Below are 13640 nucleotides of genomic sequence, written 5' to 3'. Positions count from 1 at the left end.
TGATTGATTTCCAGTAATAAATATATACATACATTTGCATAAAGCAACATAGTTGCCCTCTCCCATGGCGATAAGAGTATTAAATACTTGACAAATCTCGCTTTAAGGTACATTTTGAACACATAAAACATGTACCATTAATTTGCCTCAGCTGTACTTTCAGTTTTTGATATATCATGCAAAATGTTAACAAATTTTCGAAATAATAAAAGTAAAATATTTGTATATTACAACACATCATTTATCAATATCCCGTTGTTGTGGGCTTGGCAGACAGTGATGAAGACACAGCATACAGACAACATGAGAAATTGAAGGTTATTACCAACCGAATTGAACAAAGTTTATTATTATTCAGCTTTTTTGACAAATTGTTTTGTTTCTTAGTCGTAGTAAATGAGTACTGGGAACCACTGTCTTAAAACACGTAAGACTGTCGCTGTATACAGAGGATAAAAACTTTTGATTTTGGTAAAAGCATGGCCCTTTTTCTGGCATCAAACTTTATGTATTTTATTTGCCCCAAGACTTCTGTATTTTTCATCCATCCAACAACTTTTTTCTAGTCACTTTTCTGTTGTGTAATGAGTATTTTAGCCTCATGGGGCAGTTAGTATGTTGTGCTGTTTTATCGTTAAATTCCTCCACTCAGACAAAGGCCTCCTGCTTTTCTTACTATAGGCTTTGTCATATAAAATTCCCATAAAACCAGTTCATTAAACTGGAGTTGCTGTGTCAACACATAGCAATGCAGAGCTGTTACCTAATTATTTGGCCTTTTATAACACACATAAACCCACGTTATTTCTCTAGTGTGAAGCCTTGCAGTTTGTGTGTGAGTCTAAACACACGGGAGGCTGTCAGGTTGATAAAGAGCACACAGGAAGGCAGGTCTGATAACACAGCTGATACAGGAAGTAGTTCAGACATAATAATAAAGCATTATGGAATTGTGCTGTTAATGTTTAGCACAATCGCAGGCTGGAAATTAATATTTAACAGCGTGTATTTAACAACCTTATCAGATCTGCTGTTTCCTGCAGTAAGTGTAAACAATTTGAACTGGAAAGTCTCCACTCAGCTGGTTTACTGTGACCTGGAGGAGCTCCGTTCACAGCTTGGGCTGAAAATGAAACCTTTTTGGTATAAACGAAAGTACTGAAAACTGGCACTGAATGTTTGGTTACATTTTACTTTTTCTTAGATCAGATATTTACTCATTTAAATCGTAATTGGCACAAGTCATTGACTGTGAGATGTGGTGGTGGAAAGCTCCGGAAAAAGCTTGAAAAGTTTTTCAACCAATATATTTTTACGATTCAGCATACTTCATTATTATTATTTATCGACATAATGTTAACTTTAACTTCCGATTCTATGCAGATGACACCCTGTTATACCTACATTCAAAGCTTAGTTACCCCCAACTGTCTTGACTTGAAGACTGGATGCTTTTAACCAAGAAATCTGTACACTTCAGTGACAAACAAAATCACAAAGTGTTGTTTTTAGTCTCATATTGGACAGATGTTCAAGATATTGTACTCAAGAAGATCACTTCCTGAGCAGTTCACAATTAGCAAATGAATTTAATAGGAGTGTATCTTTTAGGATCATGTTAAAATCGCATATCTACTAATAAAAAATACTGCTATGTATGTATGTATGTTTACGGCTAAATTAGGATAAAATGTTGCACTGTGGTCGGTTTTAATGGATATGTGTTATTATTTGTGTAGTGGTGACATTTTATAGACTAAACAATTACTTAACAAGCATTCAATAAATGGACAGCCCACTTAAATAAATCCCATTAATATTAAACACAAGTTGCACTTCTACTGTATATATCTTCATATCTCGTTTCTTTATTTGACTGAGAAACAAGTTTTGAGACAAAGTTTTTAAACCTTCAGTGTACACACGTTCTCCCACTTTCCTGTGGGAGGCGTACAGGAAAACTCTAGTTTATTTTGCAGAAGGAAGTTCAGTGTGTTTGCATCTTTATTTCTGTGTGGGTGTTTGTGTGTCTCAGAGGGGAGCTGCAGCTGTAAAGGCCGGCTGAAAATATGTGAACTCCACTTGTACATTTACTGCACACTAGAGAAGACGGGGACTGTCAGTATTACTGTCAACAGTTCCTCTCCTGCTCCAGAAAAGTCTCACTTTGTGTATCAGGCCAGTGTAATCTAAAATAAACCACAAATGTATTATTATGTCACAAACACCAAAATGGAAAATAAGACAATCCTCAAATACAAATCAAACATGTTCAACACTGAGATACAACACATGTGTCTTCACTCACATCCACCTGATGTTGTATAACATCCAATATCTCTTTATTCTACCACAGAGCTTTCATGTTTGTACTGGCCTTAATTAACTAAACTCAATTTCAATTTCCTATGTGCTGCAAAGTTTCCCTGCAGGAGTGATTGTGTGCTGGTGAGAATGACTGACTGTGGATGGCTACATATCAGCGTGGTGATGGTGTTTCATCCAGCACCAATGTTTTCTTATTATTGCTCTTCTCTTTGGTGAGAGAAAATTCAATGAGTGGTCGAGAGCACTGATGTTTTCAGTCCACAAATTGTCCACAAAAACGCAAGGTAACTTGCTTGTCGCGAAGGAGGTTAAGTAATTAAACAACTTTTGGTAAAAATGTCATTAATATACAGATAATTTGTCACTTAAATAAGAAAATACTCCCCTTTTGAAGGTTTGTGGAATGAAGAGGAGATGAAATGTGGTAGGAAGCAAGGAGAAGGAGGAAGGAGAGGAGAGATTAAACGGAGGGAGTTGAACAGAGCTGCAGCAGTTTGTTTAACAGTCTGACAGGAAATGTTGAATCTGCCTCTATCAGTATGCTGATCAAGGCCACCGAGACCGACCAGCTCTGAAATGAAGTGGAAACTAAACGGATCCATGTTGGAGGAAGAATTTCTTTGTTTACAGAGAGGTAGAGGAGGGAAAAGACCAATATGTGAGAGCATTAAAGAAAGAAACTTATATAACTTCTATCTTCCTGCTCTTTACTTCCCTCTCCTCCCACAATATCTCACCTCCCTCCACTCCCAATCCTCTCTATATATATGAAAACCCATTTCTGAGGATTTATGATGTAACATTATCTGGCAACAAGTGTGGTGATATTCTTTTATTTCCCCAGAGGAGGTTGACTGAACACCCACCTGGCTCCACATTCACTTAATTCCACACATTCATAACCGGGAGACGCCACATACAACCACACTCCCCAGTCCTGTCGTCCATTTAAGACTCTGACGGCTTGCAAAAAATAGCCTCGCACATCTCTCAAGAGCACAAGGTGGCATCTTCAAATTGCTTACAATATTCCCAACCAACATACTATAAACCCCAATTTTTTTTCAGTTTGTAATAATTTAAAACCAAAAAGCAGCAAAACCTCACATTTAACAAGCTGGAATCTGCAAATATTTGTCATTTTTGCCTGATAAATGACTAACGAGAAGTTTCAAAGTCAGTTTCAATATTTGCAACAATCATATATGAAGTAAATCCGTGCAAATATTTTACGTCAAATTTAAACTTTTGGTGTAGCCTACTTAGGACTATGAATTTGCGCCATTGACCAAAAGCAAACCGCTTTAAGGGAACGGAGAGCCGTAGAGTCCAAAATAAGGGACGGGAGTGTGACGTCATCGATGGCAAGTTGCCCATTTTTGGAGGGTAAGAGAACCATCTCCTGGCTGTTTACTGCAAGTGTCAAAAGAACTTGCTGAACTAACACAAAACCCTACACATTGAATAGGATTCAAAACACTGAATGTTGTATATGTAGCATACAGTCGGAGACAAAGGTAGGCTAACGTTATGGGTTTCATTTTGCAAGATAAGGTAGATTAATTATGCAGTATTAGCCGACGTTTTGGGGTTAGGGTTAGCTGGCTTATCTTTGTCCAGATGATTGAGTAGTTGGCGTTTGGCTTGTAGATCTGAAGATCCGGTAACGTTACCCATCCGTTTGTAAATTGAACATTGGCCTCCAAAGATTTCCATTTTTTGAACTGCTGACAGGTGTAGGCGCTCACACAAAAAAAACAGATCAGTGACTGTAATGGGTGGCGAGCTGTCAAGGTCCTGCTAATTCATAAGGATCGATATCATTAACTTACTTTAGTTTTGTAATATATCACCCCTTCGCCTCTGTCAGCTTCTCTTTATAGAGCGGCGACAGATAATGACAGCTCAGACGCACGGATGACTTTCGCCGTGCCACTTTCTGGTGTGACTTTAAAGGTCTTTAAGTGAAGGGCAGTTAATTCATTGTCAGTCTACTGATCGATTAATTGTTTCACCATTAGATTCAGTCCAGACATTTAGCTATAAGCTTGATCCAATACAAATGAATGTTGTCTTGCTTTTATCACTTGTTTCCCAAAATATTTAAAAAGCAAACATAATTTGAAAACCACAGTAATGCCCCAGTATGATCTATACTAATGGTCTACTGTCATTTAAGTGTAGTTTTGGTGGCTTTTCCACCAACAGTAGAATAATATTTTTGAGAAATTACTCAAAAAATTAATGCAAAAATTCCTAAAATCTCTACCAGCCTTTGAAAACCCTGTTTCAGACACAACCGCTGCCGAGCAGTAGGGTGGATGGCTGGATAGGTGGAGGGTAAAAACATCTGGTTCTACTCAACATGAGTGACCTTTCTCAGGGAAGAAGAGGAGTCTCATCAAACCCGTCTCCCACAGGGCATCACAAGTATGAGGTGTTTACCATGTAAACAAAATCCCACGACTTCCAATCTGATGCAACCAGAGGGCGTGTGAGAACTGGGCTGACACACTGTGGCCTCAATTTATGATTCTTCCATGGCTGTCCATTACTGAGTCAGAGAGCTTCAATGACTTCAGCGAGTAAAAATGTTCTTTAATGTGTCAAACTAGTCTGAGAATATCTCCAAGTATGACCTAAGAGAATTTTCCATATTTCCTTGTCGAACTGAGCATCCCAAACTCTTACGATTTTCCCAGAATTCCTTGACAAAAGCACAGGGAGAGGCAACAAAACGAAATAAAGAACTTCTCCTTGGGGATGAATCACTTGGCTCTGTATCTTATCCTCAATTGCCCCATGCAACAAATGGATTTCATTCTAGTCTAAGGCTGCGTTTCACATCAACACTAGCATGCAGCCTCCTCATTCATTTCAATAAAGCGGAGAAGCCAACGTACTGTAGAAGATCCAGTAGGGTCGTCCAGCAAATAAGTTGAACTTCTTCTCAACTTCTGCAGTAATGCATTGCAACGTTATCCAGCACTACGCTGGCAAATTACGTACAAACAAATTGGCATAAAAAGTACTATTAGAACTTAACTTCCTCGATGGTATTTCACTTAACTCACCAGTACCAGAAGAAAGACCCAACTTAAATGTTATTGTTGATTTGAACTTGGCAAAAGCCAAACTTAATGTAGGCCGAGATCAGCTGAATACTAACATTACACATCTGGACGGTGTCGATTTTTACTCCATTCCCAAAAGTGCCTGAAACAAATGTAGTTAATTTAAAACTGGAATAAACTGTGCTGTCTGACATCACAGTCAGCTTAAACTGCTGTGGATGGCTTGAAAGTAAAGACATAGCAAGGGCTGCATATAACAATCATTGTTGAATATTTTCGGCATTATTTTCTGGATTAATCAATTAATAGCAAATGTCAGAAAATCTGAAAAATGTCAGAAATGTCTTGCTTTGTTTGACCAACAGTCAAAAACCCAAAATATATTCAATTTAAACTGATATAAAACAGAGAAAAAGCAACAAAACTTTATATTTACGAAGCTGAAGCCAGAGAATGTTTTTTTTTCTTCTTGATAAATCAATAAAACTTGAATCAATTATCAAAACAGTTGGCAATTAATTTTCTGTCAATCAACTGTCTGCTACGATTACTTGACTAATCAATCAACAGAAAAATCTTCGCCAACCATTTTGATAAAGGATTAATCGTTAAAGTGATTTTTGCATGCAAAAATGGCAGAAAATGCTGTTTTCAGCCTCTCAAATATTGATATTTCCTGCTTTCCTCTGTTTTATATAATATTAAACTAAATATCTTCGAGTTTTAGACTGACAAAACAAGATATTTTAAGTCATCACATTGGACTTTGGGATGTTTTTCACTATTTTCTGACATTTTATAGAGCAAACGATTAATCGATTAATGTAGAAAATAATCGGCAGATTAATTGGTAATGAAAATAATTGTTAGGTGCAGCCCTACATCAGCTAATCGATTATTTTAATTATTGTTTGAGCTCTTGATGATGTTTATGAAAGCTAACCGGCACTACTTTCCTTACAGCCAGCCAGCTAGCATGGCTAAAAATGATTGCGTCTCACCATACGCCTCCTCAAAATCTCCATTATCAAACTTCTTCTGACATAGATCTGCCCGCTAACTACTTAATAACCACCATTAGGTGGAAACATTGCTGTGAAATCATAGCTGATCATGGTCGTATATCAATTACATGAAATCTAAAAAGCCACAGGGGTTACAGGGTAAAATTTCAGCTGCTTCAGTTTGATTCTTCTTAATCGCAGACGTCTATTTTTAGGGGTGAATAAAATCCCTCACACTCCCCCGCGTCTCTCTCCACGAAGCTTTAATCGAGCAGAAATGCAATACAGAAAATAATATTCCCAAACACACAATCGAACTCCAGTGAAAAGACGCTGGCACACATCCAGAGCAGCGGCAGCGAGAATCAGAAGTCTGCAACAGAAAATGAAATGCCAAGCCCGGCTAAGGACATAATGAAAAAGCTATTATCAGCATGAGCTTTCATCAGCGCTGCATTCAACCATGTTCAATACAAACTGATTCTCTCATCTCACGCTGTACCCATCTGAATGCTGGGATATAATAAAGGAGGCCAGATAAGAGACAGAGATCAGACTTTTTTATTTTTTCCCAGAAGAAGTGCATCAGCACATTTACAGACGAGGCCGAGTTTCCATGAGCGACACACACGCGGTCAAATCCACCTCCGTAAAGGGCAACACAATCAACCTGTCATTGTGAGAATCGGATATATTCAAATCATGACAGTCAGTATGGATATACACACTTCCTTTACCTCCTCTATATCTGCGTCCATTCATCTCTCAGCGTTTCCATTCTCCGGCTTTGTCGTGTCTAATTCTTGATGTATTTATTCTCTATCCATCCGTCACCCCCAGCATTACTGCGTCTGAATTCAAATAGACGCTTCATACAATATTCAATGAAATATTGAATAATATGATACTATATTCAAACTATATCCAGTATATATTAAGGTGTAATGAGGAGGGGCTCGAGTCAGGACTGTCAACTATGCACTATATGCGATATAATGTGAGTCTCAGCAGCTTATATATTTAGTAAATTCTACTCTGGTAATGTAAGGAAAATTTAGAGGTTGATGACATATAATTACATATAAAGCTCTGCAAGGAACCATTTAATTTGTATAAGGGCGACAGTGCCCAACTTTATTTTTTCAGAGGTTGTAACTCAGTTTTAAAGCTAGCGTCAAGATGCTGGTATCATATGAAACTAGAAAACATAAAGAATCCGTTGGTACCAACCAGGGAAGAAGGCTAAATAACGCTCCAAAGTTGGGCTAAATCTTGGCGAGGAAAAACTGGCATGGTGATTTTCAAAGGGGTCCCTTGACCTCTGACCTCAAGATATGTGAATGAAAATGGGTTCTATGGGTAACCACAAGTCTCCCCTTTACAGACATGCCCACCAGTATCTTCACTCAAGCTTTAAAGGTCCCATGTCGTGCTCATTTTTAGGTTCATACTTGTATTTTTTGTTTCTAATAGAACATGTTTACATGCTGTAATGTAAAAAAACAACATAATTTCCTCATTCTGTCTGTCTAAATATAGTATGTATTCACCCTCGGTCTGAAACGCTCCGTTTTAGTGCATTTCAATGGAATTGCAACAGAATTGCGTTGCTAAGCAACAGTTTGGGTCCATATTTACTTCCTGTCAACTGATGTTATTAACATGCACTGCAACAGGAAATAAATTGGGACACATTTAGAATGTTTACATTTAAAACCGTGTAATGGTCTAAATATTGTATATTTGTGACATCACAAATGGACAGAAATCCTGACGGCTTGTTTCAAACGCACAATTTCTGAATACATGCTGTGTGTAGTTCTCCGTATATTGAGCCGTTTGATAGTTTCACAGTATTTATATATAGCACTTAACCCTGCTTTATAATATAAAAGACCTGAAAATCTCACTTTTTACAATATGGGACCTTTAAATCTGAGTTCGCTACAACCTCCGAAAGATCGCAAGTTGCGTTAATGCGTTAAAGAAATTGGTGGCGTTAAAACTAATTTGCGTTAATGTTAACAGCCCTAAATGAAACACGACATTAGCTTACGTTAAACCTAAAGTCCAAATCTGTGTGGTATCATTATTGAAATGAACACCAGAATGTGGGTCTTATAGGAGACTCATTACCCTTCTGACCCCTGAAACCGTTACATAAAGACACAGTACAGTTTACCCAACATGCCTTTGGCTTCATAAACAAACTGATTAACCGTGTGTGTGTGTGCGCGTTTGTGATGTGGTGACACAAAGCAGAAGTGGTCTGGTCAGAGGAGAGAGAGAGAGAGGAGAGAGAGGGATGGAGGGATGGAGGGATGAAACAGAGCGGTGGTGTGTTGTGTGTTTGGGAAATGGGTCAGGAGGAAGTTCAGGGTGTGTTTTTAAGTGTGTATTTGTGTGTGTATGTGATGTTTCACAGCTGAGACCGTGTTGTCGGTCAGTGTGGGAATTCGCTCTTTGTGTGTGTATGTGTGTGTGTGTGTGTGTGTGTGTGTATGTATGTATGTGTGTGTGTGTGTGTGTGTGTGTGTGTGTGTGTTGACGGTGCATAACTTAACTCCACAGGGAAGCCAAAGCAACAGCGCCTCTGTTTCCTTTCCTAATTGCTTAAAATCCTACACAAATACGCCTCCACACACACACACACACACACACACACACAGAAATGCACACGTCTGCACGGTCATTTGCACATTTTAAAATCCTGTTTAAAAAGGACTTATGCAGATAGTTTTAGTGCTGGCATAGTTTGAACATCTATTCTATATTTTGACAGAATAGCTAATTTATCTTTGAACACACATTTGTTATTTGAGAATTATTTTTATCTTCCTTCTTTCTTCTTCTGTTACATTTTTCCTCTTCCTTTCTTTCCGTCACTTTCTGCCTCTTTACAGTGTTTCAATGACTAATCGTCATTTAATAATTGCTCAGTGGATTTGGCGTCAAGTTTGATCCTTTCACGTCACACAATCAGTTTTATTTTCTGCTATTCGAGCATCCCAGACAGTGAGCCGGCACGCATGAAGGAGTTCAGCTCTCATTAATGTTATTATTTACACCTGTGCTTCTCCTACTGTAACACGTCACAATGTCTGCTGCCTCAAAGTTTGCTGACCTGAACATAAATCCGTCACGATTCCCACACCTGTGTAGCTAAAGGGTTTGGTCACGGAAGCAGGACATTAGTCACCAAAGGTTGTTAAGTGTGTGAAAGCAGGCATGTGTGTCAAACTGGCCATCAGTGTGTCTGGTTAGGTGTGTATAGAATAGTCTAAGGGGAACGGACAGTTGCGTGTTTTAATAAATGAATACTGTGAAAGTGGGTTTATCTGGAAAAATCCGATTTCAGCAGTTTGAAACTGTAATTTCATCCTTTAAGCAGAACTTGTGACGTCACATTAAAGGTCCCATATTGTAAAAAAGTGAGATTTCCATGTCTTTTAAATCATAAAGCAGGTTTAAGTGATATATAAATACTGTGAAAGTATCAAAACACTCAATCCATGGAGAAATACACACAGCCCCGTATTCAGAAACTGTGCGTTTGAAACAAGCCGTTAGGATTTCTATCCATTTGTGATGTCACAAATCTACAATATGTAGACCATTTCGCAGTTTTAAACGTAAACATTCTAAATGTGTCCCAGTTTATTTCCTGTTTATTTCATTGTTTATTCGTCCTGGTGTGTAACGGCCTTCAGGATGAAACCCTCATTCACAGTTTCTCCTTCTGGACTTTGTGTTCCAGTTTCTCTGTTTAAATGCACAAAAATGAAGGTCTTTGTCTGGATGTGGCTGCTGTTGTTCGACTGTCTCTCTTGGCACATGACAACATGACTCATTGTGTGTGTGTGTGTGTGTGTGACAGACAGACAGTGTGTGTGTGTGTTTATGGCGTAGAGGTCAGACGGAGAGCAGAGGGCGTCTCTGCCTCCAATCTGGACCTGCTGAGTGTCTCAGTCCTCCGTCTGCCTCATCTTATATAAATCCAGCCACGTATGGAAAGAAAAATCTGCATTCATTCTACTTCTACTACTTTACATTAATAATACATGTGATTCACATCGCAGTCACACTGTTTGTTTAAAAAGTTTATTCTTCAAATCTAAATAATACAACCCTGTTACCCTGGCCTTTTGCCTCTCGCTGCCGTTTACTGATTCACAGCCCGTCCTTGGATCATATTGAAGAGAAGCAGAGATGAACGTGTCAGAGGAGAGGTCAGAGAGGAGGCTGAGCTGAGACAAGAATCCACAAAATGTAATAAAACTCATAGAAACCTGCGTGTCCTCAGCTAGAAACGTCACTCAGGTTATTTCTTTCTTTGACGTAGTTAGAAAGTAGCTCTCTCTGCAAAAGATTTCCTCTAATTAAATTATCATATTATTGCGGTTTGTCACTATTTTTATTATTTTTACAAACCAATCAATCGATTAACTGAGAAAATAATCAGCAGATTAATCCATAATTAAACTATTCATTAGTTAATAGTTCAAAATGAGCTCCAGCTCAACCAACTCATTCATATAAAGAGCGATAAAATCTGCGAAAGGAGGAGGTTAGGTCCAAAAACACAGGTATTTTACCCAGGAGACCGTTGTTAGTGTGTTGCGTACTTAACTTACGTTGCCATACGTAAAGTACTTAAGTATCTATCTAACATACTTATTAAAACCCAAACCATGATCTTTTCCTAACCCTAACCAAGTTATTTTTACTGTGCGCACGGAACTTTACTTTGAAAAAAAACATTTGCAACGAGTGGAAATTTGACACTAGAGGGGTTCGTAGAGCGCCATAGTTTGACGCCACTGACCAAGCGGCGATATTTGACGACTTGTAAGTGAGAACGTATTGATCAACTACAACAGTAAAATCCTTTTAAGGCCTTTACACACCTTTTTGTGTTTTTGTCATGAATATTTTCACACAGACCGTAAATATTATGCTGCGATTTTCCCGAGCTTTTGCACCGCAAATAAAGTCATCAACCAGTCACGTTGTGCAGAACGAAGATTATAAAACAACTCTGAGGCTCTATCGTCCGTCCGACACAAAACTTGATTACTCCTTTCAACCTTGACAAACGCAGCGCATACCAGATCCACTCCTTTCTTTCTTACCTTTCACAATAAAAGCCCTAGACAAGTCATATTTGCAGGCGAATATTTCGCATTTTTATGTCGCTTATTTGTCACGTTCCCGGGTATATTAATGCATGAGTAATAATATAATGATATAATATATTATAGGAGAACAACATGGGACATTTTTATACTTTTAATACTTTAACTACATTTCCTTGATTATACTTACATACTTTTACTGAAGGAACATCAATAGGTGACCTTTACTTGTAACAGTAGTGCATTTACTTAAGTAAAGGATGTGAATACGTCATCCTCCACCACATAGATCCAGCTGATAATCTGTCGTTTCCTCTCAAATTGAATCCATTCCTTCTGGTTATTTAAACCACAGCTTGTCTCGTTCTCCATCGTCATCTTCAGTTTTATTTGGTGTTTAAGAATAAACTCTTTTTTCCCCCCCGTAATACTTCCCATAATGCAGTATAATTGTCAGGCGAGCGGTGTGGTCGCTCCCTAAACCCCACATGATGAATATTTATTGTCTTTTACGCTTTTCAAGCCACTTCCTGATGATGGAAGGAAACATTGTGTGGACTGATGCTTCGCCATCTGGATGTTTAGATGTTGGATGTTAGATGCTCGAACATATGGACACACACTCACGCTAAAAGACAATGAGAACACACACACACACACGCACACACACACACACACACACCGTGCTATCCAGAAGCATATGGTTCTTTGAGATAGAGTGGAGACAGACTGGGCCATTCTGTTGGATAGCACCGAGGGCCTCAACGCTGTCAGAAGTGCTGCCAAACAAACTTCACTACACACACACACACACACACACACACACACACACACACACACACACACACACACACACACACACACACACACACACACACACACACACACACACACAGTCTCGCCTCACTTGCTGCTTTGCTGCTTGTCTCAATACGAAGTGAAAGACGACATTCATTTGTGTTTCTGCAGGAGAGATGAGAGAGCGTCTGAGTTCAACAGTGGTGGAAAGTACAGTTACTCAAGTACTGTACATACAAGGGCTATATGGAGGAATCAGAAATTGCTTATTAACCCTCTGAGACCCACAATAGACCCGTTTTTTTGTCTTTTTTAGGGGGGTACAGGGGGTCTTTAGGGTGAGATAGCAGGTCAACAGTAGATGTCACATAGAAGAGGTGTACATCATCTGAAAGCTGGGAACCTGAAGATCAATTTGAGACGCAACTCAGCCCTGTGTGTCAAGTTGTTCTAGTCATAAATCAATTAATAAATTAACTAAATTCTCATTACAATGAAATGGCTACTATGGGGACTAACATCATCACACATGAATACAGTTGGGCTCATTAGATCCACAAGAGTCTCAGCTTTACAGTGATACCCAATTTATATAATTCAAGACTGTTCAGGGACCCCAGTATGCAGAAATATTCAGATACACCATTTTAGAATAGGAGAAAATAACATTTTAACAGCATTCCTCACATCAAAAGCAGTTTACAGGCTGATAGAGGAAACCCAGAAAGTCGTGGAAGGTCTAATTTTTTTAGGTTATGTTACAACCTGTTCCCACATTGGCAATAAAAAAACAATTAAAACACGTTTAAATGTGTAAAAACTTACATACATTCCCTTTTATTACAAATTAAAGGTACTTGTACTTGAGTATTTCTATTTTATGTTACTCCACTACATCTCAGAGGGAGATATTCTTTTTACTTTCTACTTTTACTTAAGAAAGGTTTTGAATGCAGGACTTTTACTTTTAGTGGAGTATTTTCACAGTGTGCTATTAGTACTTTTACTAAATTAAAGGCTCTGAATACTTCTTGTAAATGAAGGTACCTGCAGGCTTATTCAGCAACATTTGGGCCTCGCCTGCTCTTTGTTCATTACACCCCCTCGGTGTCTCGAGCTTTTTGTCTGTTTCATTGTCTCATTACGAAGATTACTCCCTAAATTGATTCCTCCTTTATCTCCTCAGTTAAAAAGTCCCTTTTATTTTAGAGCCTATAAGCATTAATGTTATCATTATGAGAGAAAAAACAGGGGCTCTCTACTCGTATTATCACAAATTAAAATGCCTTTAGTTGAATTCA

The 13640-nt window shown here is 38.4% G+C and overlaps 1 protein-coding gene across 5 annotated transcripts in view; it reads left to right on the top strand.

Annotated features, from left to right (window-relative positions):
- Positions 1–13640, top strand: part of LOC141762240 (plexin-B2-like) — a 163760-nt gene that overhangs the window by 56548 nt on the left and 93572 nt on the right. Inside the window, exon 2 of one of the 5 annotated variants that reach the window (XM_074626255.1) lies at positions 10583–10675. The exons of the other annotated variants lie outside the window; for them this stretch is intronic. The gene's annotated coding sequence lies outside the window, so the exon portion shown is untranslated. The remainder of the gene's footprint in view (positions 1–10582; positions 10676–13640) is intronic. 5 annotated transcript variants of the gene reach the window in all.

The sequence above is a fragment of the Sebastes fasciatus genome, chromosome 23 (genome assembly GCF_043250625.1).
Source record: "Sebastes fasciatus isolate fSebFas1 chromosome 23, fSebFas1.pri, whole genome shotgun sequence".
NCBI lineage: Eukaryota > Metazoa > Chordata > Actinopteri > Perciformes > Sebastidae > Sebastes > Sebastes fasciatus.
This window is presented reverse-complemented; position numbering and strand designations above follow the sequence as displayed.